Below are 13,276 nucleotides of genomic sequence, written 5' to 3'. Positions count from 1 at the left end.
CAGGAGCAGCATCCAGTTCCCCTTGCAACACCTTTCAAGATTGAGACACATACTTCTTTTCCACCTAAGTCAAACCCCAAACTCTGAAATATTTTTTTAAAGGATCTGCATAAGTATGTTTTCAAGATTGTACCTCAAAATTCACACCAGACTTGTCTGAATTAGGATGAGGAACACCGGTGAGCGCACTTCAGGTGAGACTCACAATCTGAGGTGTGGGAGATCCAGTCAGGTTTCTGCACTGCCTGATTCAAAGCAACTTTTGGAGAAGCAAGAGATTAATTCCAGTTTAGAGCTGGGAGATGAACTGCATCTCCAAATCTACATGCAGTGCCACAAGCAACATACCTTCTAGAAAAATGGAAAATAAATCACATTTGTTCCTCCACAATTCACCTCCACCAAAAAAGTTGCCAAAGTGTTACAACTTAGTGAAAATTTCCAGATTCTATTACTAATAACAGCTCTATAAAAAGCCTGCAAAATCTACCAGCCCAAATCAGAGAAGTTAATCTAGCTGACCAAGAAACGTGTGAGCCAGTAAAGAGGCTGAACTGCTATATTCGTTATTTTCTTTAGAAATATGCAGAAAAGTTCCTCATTTCACCCTAACATAACAGAAGCCAGAAGAATGAGGACAAGCAATTAGCAAAGCAACTAGAAGACTCATAGCTCAAAATTCTGAAAATGCCAGCAAGGCTACACACATAACAGGATCTGCAAGCATCCAGCCAGCACAGAACCATAAAAAATCTTTAAGTATGGTTTTTCATGTTGATTTGTGAACCAGAAGGAACATCTCATAAAAGCGCAGAAAGCTGACAAATAAGTTTCGAGCGAATTGTGATAAGAGGTTGCTAGGCGAGAGAAGACAGAGCAGGATGGCAGTCATGCAACAGGGTCAAAGCAGCATCCATTGAGCAAGAGAGATGTAAAGTCAGTTGCAGATAAAATCTGTTTACAAGGAATGGCAATCAGAAAGGACAAGTGAACAGATTTTCTGCAATTCTTTGACCCAAGTTATCAAAGCAGTAACCCAATGTTACATTCATTTGGCTTACATAAAGCCTAACCAGAAATAAATAAGTATTGAATCATTAGTATGGGGAACATTGTAGCATCAGACCTAATGCCTTAGATTTATTTCCAAAATAAATTTTGCTTAAGAACATTATAAAATACTGATGATCAGAAATTGGAATTTCTCTTCTATTAGGAAATTCTGACCCATGAACATTTGTTTCCATCTCAGGACAGAATAAGATGTTGAATACTTCCAATTCGCACTGAATGTGAAGTTGTCCCCTCCCCTCCAAATCTCGAGGTGTCAAAACCTGTTGTCAGAGCTCAAGTCTAAAATTCTTCCATTGCACGTAATGCCTCTGGGGAGATGGAGCTGACATCCCTCACAGCCTGGACCTTCCAAACTGACTGCGTTTCCTGTGACTGCTGCAGTCACGACACTCCCCTGATGCATACAGCACCTGAAGACAGCATTCCCCTGTCCTGCAGAGAGAGAGGGCAGGCTATGGCAAAGAAGGGGACATGCCTTCACATCGTGTACTACAGCACTTCAGGCAGACAGACTGAAAAATGGATTCAAAATATTTTCTCAGTGAAAAACCAATGGTTTAGCCTACCAGCCTTTTCCTAATGAATATTTTAGTTTTTTAGAAACCAAATGCCAGGCACTCAAATTTAAAATCTTTCACCAATGGTAGTATATACTTACTGTTTTTAAATAATCCAATGGTTCCAGTTAGTGCATAATACAGCAAGTGCAGTAATACAAATAACAGTGTGGTAATGCCAGCATATTTGAATGCAGCGACAATTTTACCAGGATTTTATCCACAGTTTGAAAAAAAATATCAAATAAAACCCATTAAAAAACCAAGGGAAAAGCCACTATTGGAGATAGGGGTAAAATCCATCTGATTGTGTCATTTTTATAATCCTAGCTTCTGAGCTTCTGTGGCCTTATATTGATTTTCACTGTTCTTTCTCTCCTTTTTAAGTAATGGAAAGTGAACACATTTAATATAAAACAGATTTTGCTTTATTTTTTCAGGTAAGCCTGTTAAAAGTAGAAAATACTTCATCTACTGCACACGGAAAAAGCATAACATTAAGCATTTGACATTAAATCTTGGTAGATAAATATTGTCTCTATCTAATTACCTGTTCAAAATTGACAGAAGGGTAGCATCAGCTTTTGAAAATCTCAGCAGCAAAACTCCCACTGATACCAGTGGGTCTAGGATCTTTACTCAAAATTTATACAATGAAAATTTTCTTCCTTTCTGAACAAGCATTATCTCTTTGTGCAATAATTGGCAGCTATTAGTGTCACTTTGGTAGATACAAAGCTGCATGGGTCTGTGGGAAATTTATGCCTCCCAACATGCCATGCTAAATTTAAACCTGTTGCATAATATGCAGATTCATTGTCATGCATGTAATGCAGCTAAGAATATCTAAAGTTCAAGGGAAGTTAATATGCATGCAGACTAGAAAGGAGGGTTTAAATGCATTTTGGGCTTTACTACACAATAAAAAAGCACTGATTACTATTTAGTAAAACTATCCGTTCTTGTAATCACTTCAGTGAGCGTGCATTTCACTCATACCACAGTGGTACAAAGCACCACCGACATTAAAAATAGGAAATCAAAAAGCAAGTCTTTTCCTGTTTCTATTAAGCCATCATTTCAGTCCTACCTCTGGGCACACTGGTCTAAAGCAGTTCTGAGGAACTGCTGTTTTTTTCCTCCAGAACAAAAAATGGGAAAACTCCACGATGCCCTTCCATACGCCTTATAAAAAAAAAAAAAACAAAACACACCACAAAAAAAAACCCCAATATCTATAAGAAAATATCTACTTTTCTGCTTGACCTTGAAAACTTTGGAAGACTTCTCTTGTAATTCAGCATTTTTACTTCTGCTCTGAACGTGAAAGCAAGAAAATACAGCACAGGTAGACATTGTGTATATTATCTACATGTTTTCAGAAACTTTAAAATGTCAGCTTAATCTATGTGAATGCTCTAGCCAATTTTAATTACCAATCATTACAAAGAACACAAAGGAAATAAGAAGGTTTGGTGAAGTTCCATCACTTTGTCTCCAGTGCATATTCTAAAATGAAAACTTCTGGAAACCTTGATAGATAAGAAAGGAGAACGGCTAAAGAACCATTGCCAATGTTTGCAACTTTTGTCAGTTTGAGGGTTTTTTTGTCATCTAACTGTTATCAACAAACATTTCCTAGAATAATTCCCTGGAGATAAGATAGTTCCTAACCTATAGCCTGATTCCCAGGTCATTGTTCAAGTTCCTTTTTCATCTTGAACTTGAGCCATCAAAATGCATTTAATATTAGCAGCCAGGGCATCCTTTTAATGCACATAAAAATATTCCAGCACACATACCCCCCACCATCCAAACATTATATCACACAAACCATTTTCCACAGAACACATAAAATGTAGCCTCCATGATTTTCATTTTGGGACAAATACATATTTCCTTTTGCTCTGTCAAGCTACTATATCCCCAGGTCCTCTGCACAGAATATTTATTCTAATTCTTTTCAGCTATCTCAGCCCTATGGAAGCAATTCACTGGAAGGCATCCCGAGGCTGTGCTAATACCAAAGAGTCCCCAGTGACTACGTCGAAGCATTTATTAATATCACCAGTGTGACGTGGTCTCAGAAGATATGAGAAAAATCTTCCCATGCTCTGGACCAGTTACCATGTTTCAGTGAAGTGTGATGCTGACACAAAGCTATTAAGACCTCTGAACTTTAGATCATATCAGTTTGGTTAGTGCTCTCATGCTTGGCTTTTTGGTACTACCTGAGTCTGCCTGGACTAAACATACCAATCACCAAGTAAAATCCTCAATTTTTTTTTTTTTTTAAAAGGAAAACCAGGACCTGAAAACTTTCAAACAAAATGGATCAAAATAAGTTCAGTATTTCAACAGCAGAGAAAACAGATGAAATATAAGCATTTTGAAAAACATGAAAAAGCACTTGGAAAATCCTGGTGATTGTTCCTTGTTGTTAATTACTTTAAACCAGAGAAGTTTGACAGGAAAACCTTGAAGAATTAAGTCCATGGTAACATAGGTGGTGATTGGATCAAGATAAAAATAACCAGAGAGGAGGAAGAATAAGAGACAATTTGAAATACTTTGAACAGTTCCAAGCAAGAACTAAATGCTGGGAAGGATTCACCTGAAATTATGGTGTTCACCATTTTATAAATGCTTCTAGGCTTTAGGTCTTGAATACCACTATACCCTTTGCCATGATTACTGTACCCATGCTGCTGAACAGGAAGTTCTGACCAAAGGCAACTTCTGCAAGCACATAGCAACGTGGTCTAGCCATGGGCTGAGTCGGATCCCAAGGAATAAACATCTGCCAGCTGTTTAGGACACAGCTTTGAAGGGGAAGCAGGCAAACCAAGGTGTATCATCCCTTTGCTTAACTGATCAGCTGCCAAATGTAGCTTTATCCAACCTCAGAAATAGCTACACTAGGAAACCTAGTGAAATGGTGCCATTGTGTCATGTACAGGAGACCTGAGAAAGACCGCACAGCTGAAGTTCAGGTGTAGAAAATCCACTAAGACACCCACTGAGGTTGCTTAAGCCTAACATGATGCCTCCAGAGAAGTTACAGAGGTAATTAATATACTATCTACACTTTTCACAGGAGTAAGGATTCCGTAAACTTCCCCGACAGAAGCAAAATGCCCTTTTTGCCTTTTGCCTTTCAGTTCTTGTCCTCAAGGTCTAGCACAATTCAGAGTTCAAGTTATCCTCTGCTAATACTGTTCTTTATTAACTGCCGTTCCTTTGCCCAAGACATTTAGCTTGCCTTTTGTGGTTCTTCCAGCTGTCTGACCCACCTTTTAAATGGGTCAGTCAGGAAAAATTCTCTTTCAACAAGTCTCTTGTTAAAACACATCTTCCAGAAGACAGTGAAAACTCTCTGAATCATTAAACAATTGCTTATAGAAACAACAAACATGCAGCAAAATAGTGGAAATGTGACAAAGTAAGAATTCCTTGTTTGTCATCTGCTGTTCCTGCCCCCGAGTCCCATCTACACTACTACTCATACACTACACTATCTGTAGAACGAAAGAACTAGTACCTATGCCTACTGTTGAGCTATATTAATATATTAGATGGCCATAGGATAATAATACTGATAAAGTACAAGGGCTATGACTTGAGACCCAGATAGTAAACACTGTTGATCTAATGCAGTCATCACAGGTGTTGAGGTTGGATTTTTCTACTAAGTAACTTCATCTTGCTAGTATCTGGTAGATACTTTATATTACTCATTCATTTACTGTTTTTTACAGCACTATCATTAGATAGTTCTAATAGCTTAAGTTCTCTTCCATATGAAATATTCATGACTATCATTGCTATAGGAAGAAACACTCAGGGAAATAATGAAAAATCTTCAGATACCAAGAGAAGACCAGAACGTATTACAAGTACAGAGTAAGAGCTGTTGCACCAAAGTGTGCAGTGCCTTCATGACAATGTACCATGCTCTGTAACTGTGAGTTCAGGCAGTAAACAGATCAAGGAAGGTTTACTGCTGGGGATTAATAATTTTGTGTATGCTCCTTTTAAAATTGTAAATTTCAGTGTACAAAATGACAAATAGCATTGTTGCCCCATGGCAACTGATGTTGTGCTTTCCCTTCCTGACATCCCATCAGAGGTCTTGGAAGTGCTCAGTGCAACAAGACCTCCAAAGTTCTACCCTAGAAGAACATGCTGCTTGGAAATCAACTTACTGGTACCAAATTCAGACAAATTGAGTGGAGCCAGAGATTCCATTACATATTGAATGGTTAAAGAATTTGAAATGTCACAAGGAAAACATTTTGGAAGTAGGTGGGAAAAGTCTCACTCTTGACCAACATATGTCTCAATTTTGTATGGATTATGTGGAGATGGTTCTATTAAAGCATTACTTTCTAAGTGGTGGTATTCTAAAGGAAAGTGGTTGATCTGAGAGGAAGGATAAATACAAAGCAATAGGACAGGTTTATATTAACTATTGAATTTAGAATATTTTTTTTTATTTGGGAGCTTGGTAGAGCAGTTTTAAAATCACAGATAAACCTAAACAAATATGTTTTTAAATGGAGTAGACATGTCTGGCTGTCTCATTATTTAGCTGGCCTCATGTTTCTTCTAACTAGGAGTATTAAGCTGAGAGATTAAGCTTTAGAAAAACCACTCCTCTGAAAGAGAAGAGAGAACTAGTATCCTGCTGCTGTAGTCTCTCATATTACCCAGAGGGCTGAATGGTACAGACTGGTATAATTCCTTCAAGATCAGCCTTTAAAGGCTCATTCTACTTACATCCTCCTGTGACTGACTATCCATGCAGCTTTCAGTCTTTGTTCAGTACCTGCTGTTGTGTTTCCTCTCTGTGACAGCCTAGCTATCACAAAACACAGAATTCTTTTATTTGAAGAAAATGTACTGAAGACAAAAATCCATCACAAACAAAAAGCGTTTTAAAGGAATTAAAAATTTCTCAGATACTGCTGTAAGAATCCCTATTTAATCAGTACTTTGTTCTGGTCCCTGCATCTCGATCTCAATCTCCTTCACTGTCTCTATTTGCCTGGCCTCTTGAATCAGAGCAGACAATGCTGTTTCCTTCACTGCTTGTGCGTCTAGCAAATAACTTATTTAACTGCTCACTAATAAGCAAAGAGAAGAGAATTTATCACTAAAATAATCTTGAAAGCTTCCATCTCTTATAGATAGCATGTTCCTATTTAAACAAATACTGGGAATGAAACACTTATTTTTCTGCTTACTTGCTAACCCAAACCCTGTTGCATTTCAGAATGATGGAAAAACCTGCAGATGAGTAACTGTAATCCCAAAGACTCAATAAAAAATTTATTTCCAAGTTGCCTATAACTTTAGAGCCTAAGAACCAGAAATAAAAACCCAAAGAATCAAACATCTTAAAGTCCTCCTGGTAAGGAGCATCCAGCATTTTAAATTTCATTCTAAGCCTTCAGGGTAGAATACAGGAAATGTGAAGGTCCTGCTGACATTTTCCTTCTCAGGTTAGAGAGTTAATTACTTTGAAAAGAGTCAATAGCACAATTAGGGTCATTGCTACCTCATCTTCTGAATAGCTCCTTGATCAGTAACAGCTGCTTAGATCCTGGAAAAAAGAATACATCTTCAGCAACTAGCACAGCAGTTCTGACTTCATTCTGGGTCCTTTGGCACTATACCAAAATAAATTATATTCTTAATGAAATGCAGAAATGGATACAACTGCTAACACTTTCCTTAGATGCAGTCTACCCATCAAAGACCTAAAAAGAATAACCAAACACAGGTTAGGGCTAAGACCAGCTTTTCTCACATTTACCAGGATTTTTTGAAATTGCGGACAACATGAAAGTATTGCATTGATGTAACTGACCTTATCTACCTGTACAGTGAAGCCAGCCTCTTAGCAAGAAATTGCTTGTCTCCCTGATTACATCTGTCTTTTTCTTCTTATGACCAGCAACAGGACCCACCATCTGGTGATCAGCAGCCAAAGGCCGGGAAACAAGCTGGGGTCTACCAGCAATGCAGGGTGTACAGACAGCCTCTCAGGGAGAGCCGGGGACGGGAACGGAGACACATATATACTCACACTACATTGTTCAAGCCAAGCCTGAGTGCTGCGTCCAAGCTTAAAGGGCTTTCTTAAATGGCAGAGGGTGGGGGTCCCAGCTGAGGGCACAATCACAGCCTACGTACAGGTGCCCACAGGGCTCTGATACATACATAAGAACATGCATACATGTTCAAAGGGTTGGTTAGAGCTAATAAAAAGGCCATCTGCGTGTCCTGAAGTTATTGTTTCTTGTATTAGCACAGAGGAGAGTCATTTGGGTTACGTGCTCCAGAAATCTAGAAGAAAAATAAAACCTACTTTGCCATCTTAGGTGGCTGATTTTTTTCTCTGAGAAACACAAGTCACCATACAAACAAACATACATGCAGCAACTGGCAGATTTCTGCGAGCACTGGAGCTCTTGAGCAGACTGACAGCCTCACTCCCACAGAAGGCAATGGGAGTTTTGCAATTTCGCCAGGGCAGGGTTTGACCAAGGAAGTCAGGAACAGACCTAAAAGCCTTCCTAGGTTAATCTCCCTAACACTCCTTGAGTGGCACTGGCTGTTCAAGAGGCACCATCTTAGACAACTGTGAGTCAACCCGGAGTTACTCATCCACTCCGAGTATGCTCCTACGTGATGCACGCTTCATGAATGGGGACTGCCACTGTCTACAGCTTCTCTGGGAGAAGCACCTCCCTCAGGGTGCTGCAGCATTTCTGGGTCAGGCGCTCCAGGCTCTGGTTTGAGGGTGTCTGGGTAGAGACCACGGCCAGGCCCAGGCCCAGCTGCAGTGTGGTGGAGCTGCAGCTCTGGCACGGCCGAGTGCTGTGGCCTCAGCCAAAGCAGCTCCCAGGGGCAGGGGCCAGCCCCGGCACCTCTCCCCTCAGCGGGAGCGGGGAGCCAGCCCCAGACCCCACAGCCAGGGCAGGGCTGCTTTCAGGGCCCGGCACTGCTGTGAAAGAAACCATGGTAGAAAGTACCTCCCTCTGCCATCAGAGCAGTTCTGGGATTCAGTCTCAAACACCTGAAGTATCTTTGAGGCCAAATTAAATGAATTTTTTGAGGTATATTTTACCTGCTTCATTAAAAACAAACATGAGGCAGGAGCGATGCTTTTTCTTTTAAATCTTTCCTTCTCTTTCCCATTTCCTCTAAACAAACATTATGCAATACATGTTAACTTTTGCCTATGAATGCCATTAAGAAATTTCTTTAGAAACAGTTCCCAGGAGAGTCTTTATTTCTTTCAGCCTTGTAGACCGCTCCACACAGAACAGAGGTGTGAGGAGATGGAGCCGTAGGAGAAAAGGAACAGGAGCAGAAACCACGGCTGAGCCACATTCAGTATCTGGCAAATGATGTAGAGGGATTCTTAAGCTGCCTCAATTCATTTGCAATTTACTGTAGGAAATAAGACACTTACGAAGAAGGTCCAAAATAAAAAAAGCTGTGTTACAACAAATATTGAGCTATCCCCAACATATTTCTATTTTCAAACCTTACGATCCCTTTAGGGCTAGAGCCCACAGGGACCTCTCCTGCCCTCTCTGTCTCAGCAAAGACACCAGGAACCAAACGATTTCTTTTTCCCTAATCTCATGATTCCCTCCTTTCAGCAATTGTGTATGGATATGCTGCTTAGGAAGCATGGGGTAATTTCCCCTCTTCCCTGCTCTGCCCGTGGTTCTCCTGCCTCATGCTGTAACATCATAACTTTCCGGAGCTGATGACCCCTCCAAAGTCTGTGCACTTTAGCAAGTCGGACCAAACTTTATTTTTATTCACACAGAAGAACTAAGATGAGCTTTGTGAAGGAAAAAGCGAAGGACAGATGGAGTGTGCTTAGAGTCTCTCTTCCGCACTCCCCTGCTCTATTCCACTGTAAGCAATGGCTGGGCCGCGGTTTGGGGAGGCAGGGAAGGGGAGGCAGGGAGGGGGAGGCAGGGGACCGACGGAGCTGCCCGTGGGGCCGCCGCTCCTCAGGTAACTGAGATTTTGCTGCCACCGTGTGGTCACCATCGTCTCTCCCGCCATTTTCTCTGCTCGGGAGGAACCAACCCGGGGCGCCAGGGAAAAGGGTCCCCGCTTCCGAGGCGGAGAAAAGCGTCTTCACCCAAAACTACTCACATGGACGTGCCCTCGGTCAAACCCTAATTTTAACCCTAAAGCCAACCGGTCAAGGCCAACTGAGTTTGACGCACACGGAGAACAGGAGTGGCTGCTCTCAGTAGCTAGTGGCTCACCGGTTTTGCCCAGTTTCTGAAGATGCTGCTCTTCTGTGGTTTCTGATGGCTCTGCGCTGGTCCCCCCGTGTCATCCCTTAGAGACAGACAAACAATAGTGCTCAGGGCAGAAACAGCTGCTTTGCAAAGAAGCAGCCTCGAGCAGGTTTCTTCACTTTCCTCCCACAGGACTGGCAGTTGATGATGGTTTAAAATCTTTAGCACCATTCATAACTGAAATCGGTCGAAATGTCTTAAAACAGCATCAATAGGAGCAGCTCTCCAGGCACCACATGGCACAGGGAACAGGCTTTCAGTGGTCCGAACCTGCTCTGACACAGTCCTTTGGGCACCAGCTGTCACAGACACAAACACCCTGGTTAAGCCTGTTTCTTCAAGAGCATACATACCAGTGGCAGAAGTGCCTCTGGAGTTTGTTATGCTGCGTGGCCGAAAACCAAGCACACACTCTTTAAGTAGGGGATTTTTAAGGTTTTCTCTGGAGACCTACTGGAGTTAAGTGGGCAAAACCTTGAACATCTTTCCAGAAATCCTAGAACACACCTCTTCCTAAAGCTGTCCTATAGCATTCCCCACAAGGCACAGACTGATTGGACCCAATGCAGGACTAGAATCCATAACATTCCAGTACAGATCAGTGTGCTGATGAATGAACCTGGCTGTCAGCCAGTAAACCCTGGGCTCACAAACATAGTGTGAACCACGATGCTTTCTTTTTTTATCTGTTTCAGAGGAAGACAGTGTTATTCCACAGTACCTACAGACCAGGAACAAATCATTCAGTACAAAATTCATAATGTCCCAGTGACATGGTGACCAGGTATAAGTTCTTCCTAGGGGCCCTGTAAAATTTGTGGATCTAAACAGTGAATACAGCTGTCTTCAGTAAGCATGATTATTTCAGGCAAGGTGACCCACGGGAGTGAGATCTTTTGTGCCAGCCCATTTGCCAATACAGACACTCACATTCAAAACACAAGCACCGCAACCAGCACCTTCATTGCCAGTCAGAGGAGGAACAAAGACTAATTAATTGAATAAAGGCCAAATTATTCACTCTCATTATAAGCATGACATTGGAGAGAATCCCAAATGCATCCCGCGGTAACTTCACCTATTTTGTTGGATATTACAGTTGCCTCTGGGGGAGCATGTACTGTTATTTTTCAAGGGCTTCAGCAATTGTCATTCTGAACACTTCCACACGCATTTGAGCAGTCTAACACAGAACAAAGATGTCCTCTACTCTCATTCTGTCTTATACTGCTGAATTACAAAGAGAATGTCCCTAAATCAGATGTGAACAGAGAAGCTACTACTCCTTGACTTTGTTGCAGTGGCAGACTCCCTGCACAATTAGCTAAGTCTCAGAAATATGCTTCTCTTGGCATTTCTGACTTTTGATTATTTATTTTTTTTAACTACTTTACATTCATCTGAATCCCTCAAGTAAAGGTCATTTCCTCTATTATTGAAAGAAATTCAATGAGAGCTATTTCTATAAACTCCACCCCCATGTACTCTGCTAAGAAGGCCATGTATTATGAGTAATTTGCCTATACAAATATGGAAAAAGCACTGACAAAAACTGACTTGCAACAGTAACAAGGGCTCACATTCTTCTCCTTTTTCTAACAGGGGGACAGAGGCAATTCCTTTATGTTCTGATATGAAAAGCAAAAATCAGTAACATCCCCCACTTAGCAGTTAAATTTAAAAGTATACTTAAAATAATTTAAAAATAATCTTATGGGATGCAGATCAGACTCAGTTTTATACAAATTAAGAAACTTTTGTATATCCTTATAAACCAGTTTCAACTTACAGGTAATGAATGAACTTCTGCTCAGAAAAGCCAATGGCACAGACAGTGAGATCTAATGGACTGCACATGAGCTAGAAAGTAGTACTTCCAGAATTCTCTTTCCAGCTCTGACAGATCCTTCAATCCCTTACGATTCCCAAACCTTATCTCTATACAACAGAGAGAACCATGTTAAACTGGGACTGTGAGGACAAAGCAATATGGTTTTAATTCATTATGTACTAGAATATACAAAAAAAAAAGTATGTAAATCCTCCTATAGCTAGCAAATCTTCTGCTCCCAGCCATCATCTTGTTCAGATAAACATTTGTTTCATATCTTTCAAATGACTTCGTACTTAGGTAACAACCCTAGACCAGCTTTTATGATTACACTTGTTCACCTGCTGTTTCTGGAGGTCCTTCCCTACTACTGCTCTCTGGGCTTCATCATCTACCCCTATACCTGATCCTATGTGCCTCTTCCTAGGCCTCCCATATAATTCTGTCTCTGAGGGGCTTTAATCTGTCCCTTCGTTCCCCTTCTCTCTTGCATTAGGCAACGCTCCCATCTGCCCAAACTGGCTCTCATTTTCCTTTGCACGCAGGCAATCTGTGGGACCCATTTCTTTTGATTCCCTCTCCCACATCCCAACACAGGATTGCGCATATGACTGCCACGCGCTCAGATGAGTGAATGAGCAGGGATTTCACGGTTACCCAGTGTCCTCCCCACCTCCCAGTCCCAGCACAGCTATGGTCTTTTCTTTCCATCCAAAAGATGAGTCATTGTGTCTGTTGATATTTCAATACCCACAGCTGAGTCAAGACTTGTCATTGGGATGAGTTAATAAATTTTTTAATATGTAAGCAAGGGATGGCTAGAGGGCAGCGCTCGGACAAGTCTGGCTTTAGAGGCTGGTCTTGGTGTAGAGCTGCCTGCTGTATTTCTCTTTATACGCTCTGGACTGGGTGCAAATCAAGGTTTATTAGATCCAGACCAGCAAAGTGCAACCTCAGCGGTGCTGTCCTGGCCTGCATACATGAAAGGGTCTTGGGTTGGTCACCAAGCTTAGAGAAGTTGCCTGGCCTCTGATAGAAACAGTTATGGATGCGGTTGAACCTGCTGGTTCTGCTACCCAAATGACATCCAATTCTCCCAAAAGCCAAGAGAATTCCCACCACTGATTTAAGAATTTCCCCGAGCATTCCTAGGTGACTTAAGACAGCATTCAAAAAATTTCACATTAAATACAGATAGATGATACCAACTTGCATGTAAGCCTCCCTAGGCCACAGACACCATTCCTGGAAAAAAGCCCTCAGGAAAATAAACAGAAATTATAACGGTCCTTAATAAAAAAAAAATAAATAGCAGATAGAATTATTCTTTTCTGAAAACCCTTCAGAACTCATTGACCACGAATATTCCATATCAAGCCCAATGTCAAAAACCCATCTGATTTTTTTATTTGTTTCTTCCAGCAAACTCAAGACGTTACGAGAATTAACTCCTAAATTAACTCCTAGGATAAAAT

Source organism: Falco biarmicus, chromosome 4 (genome assembly GCF_023638135.1).
Source record: "Falco biarmicus isolate bFalBia1 chromosome 4, bFalBia1.pri, whole genome shotgun sequence".
Lineage (NCBI taxonomy): Eukaryota > Metazoa > Chordata > Aves > Falconiformes > Falconidae > Falco > Falco biarmicus.
Note: the sequence above shows the minus strand (reverse complement) of the source record.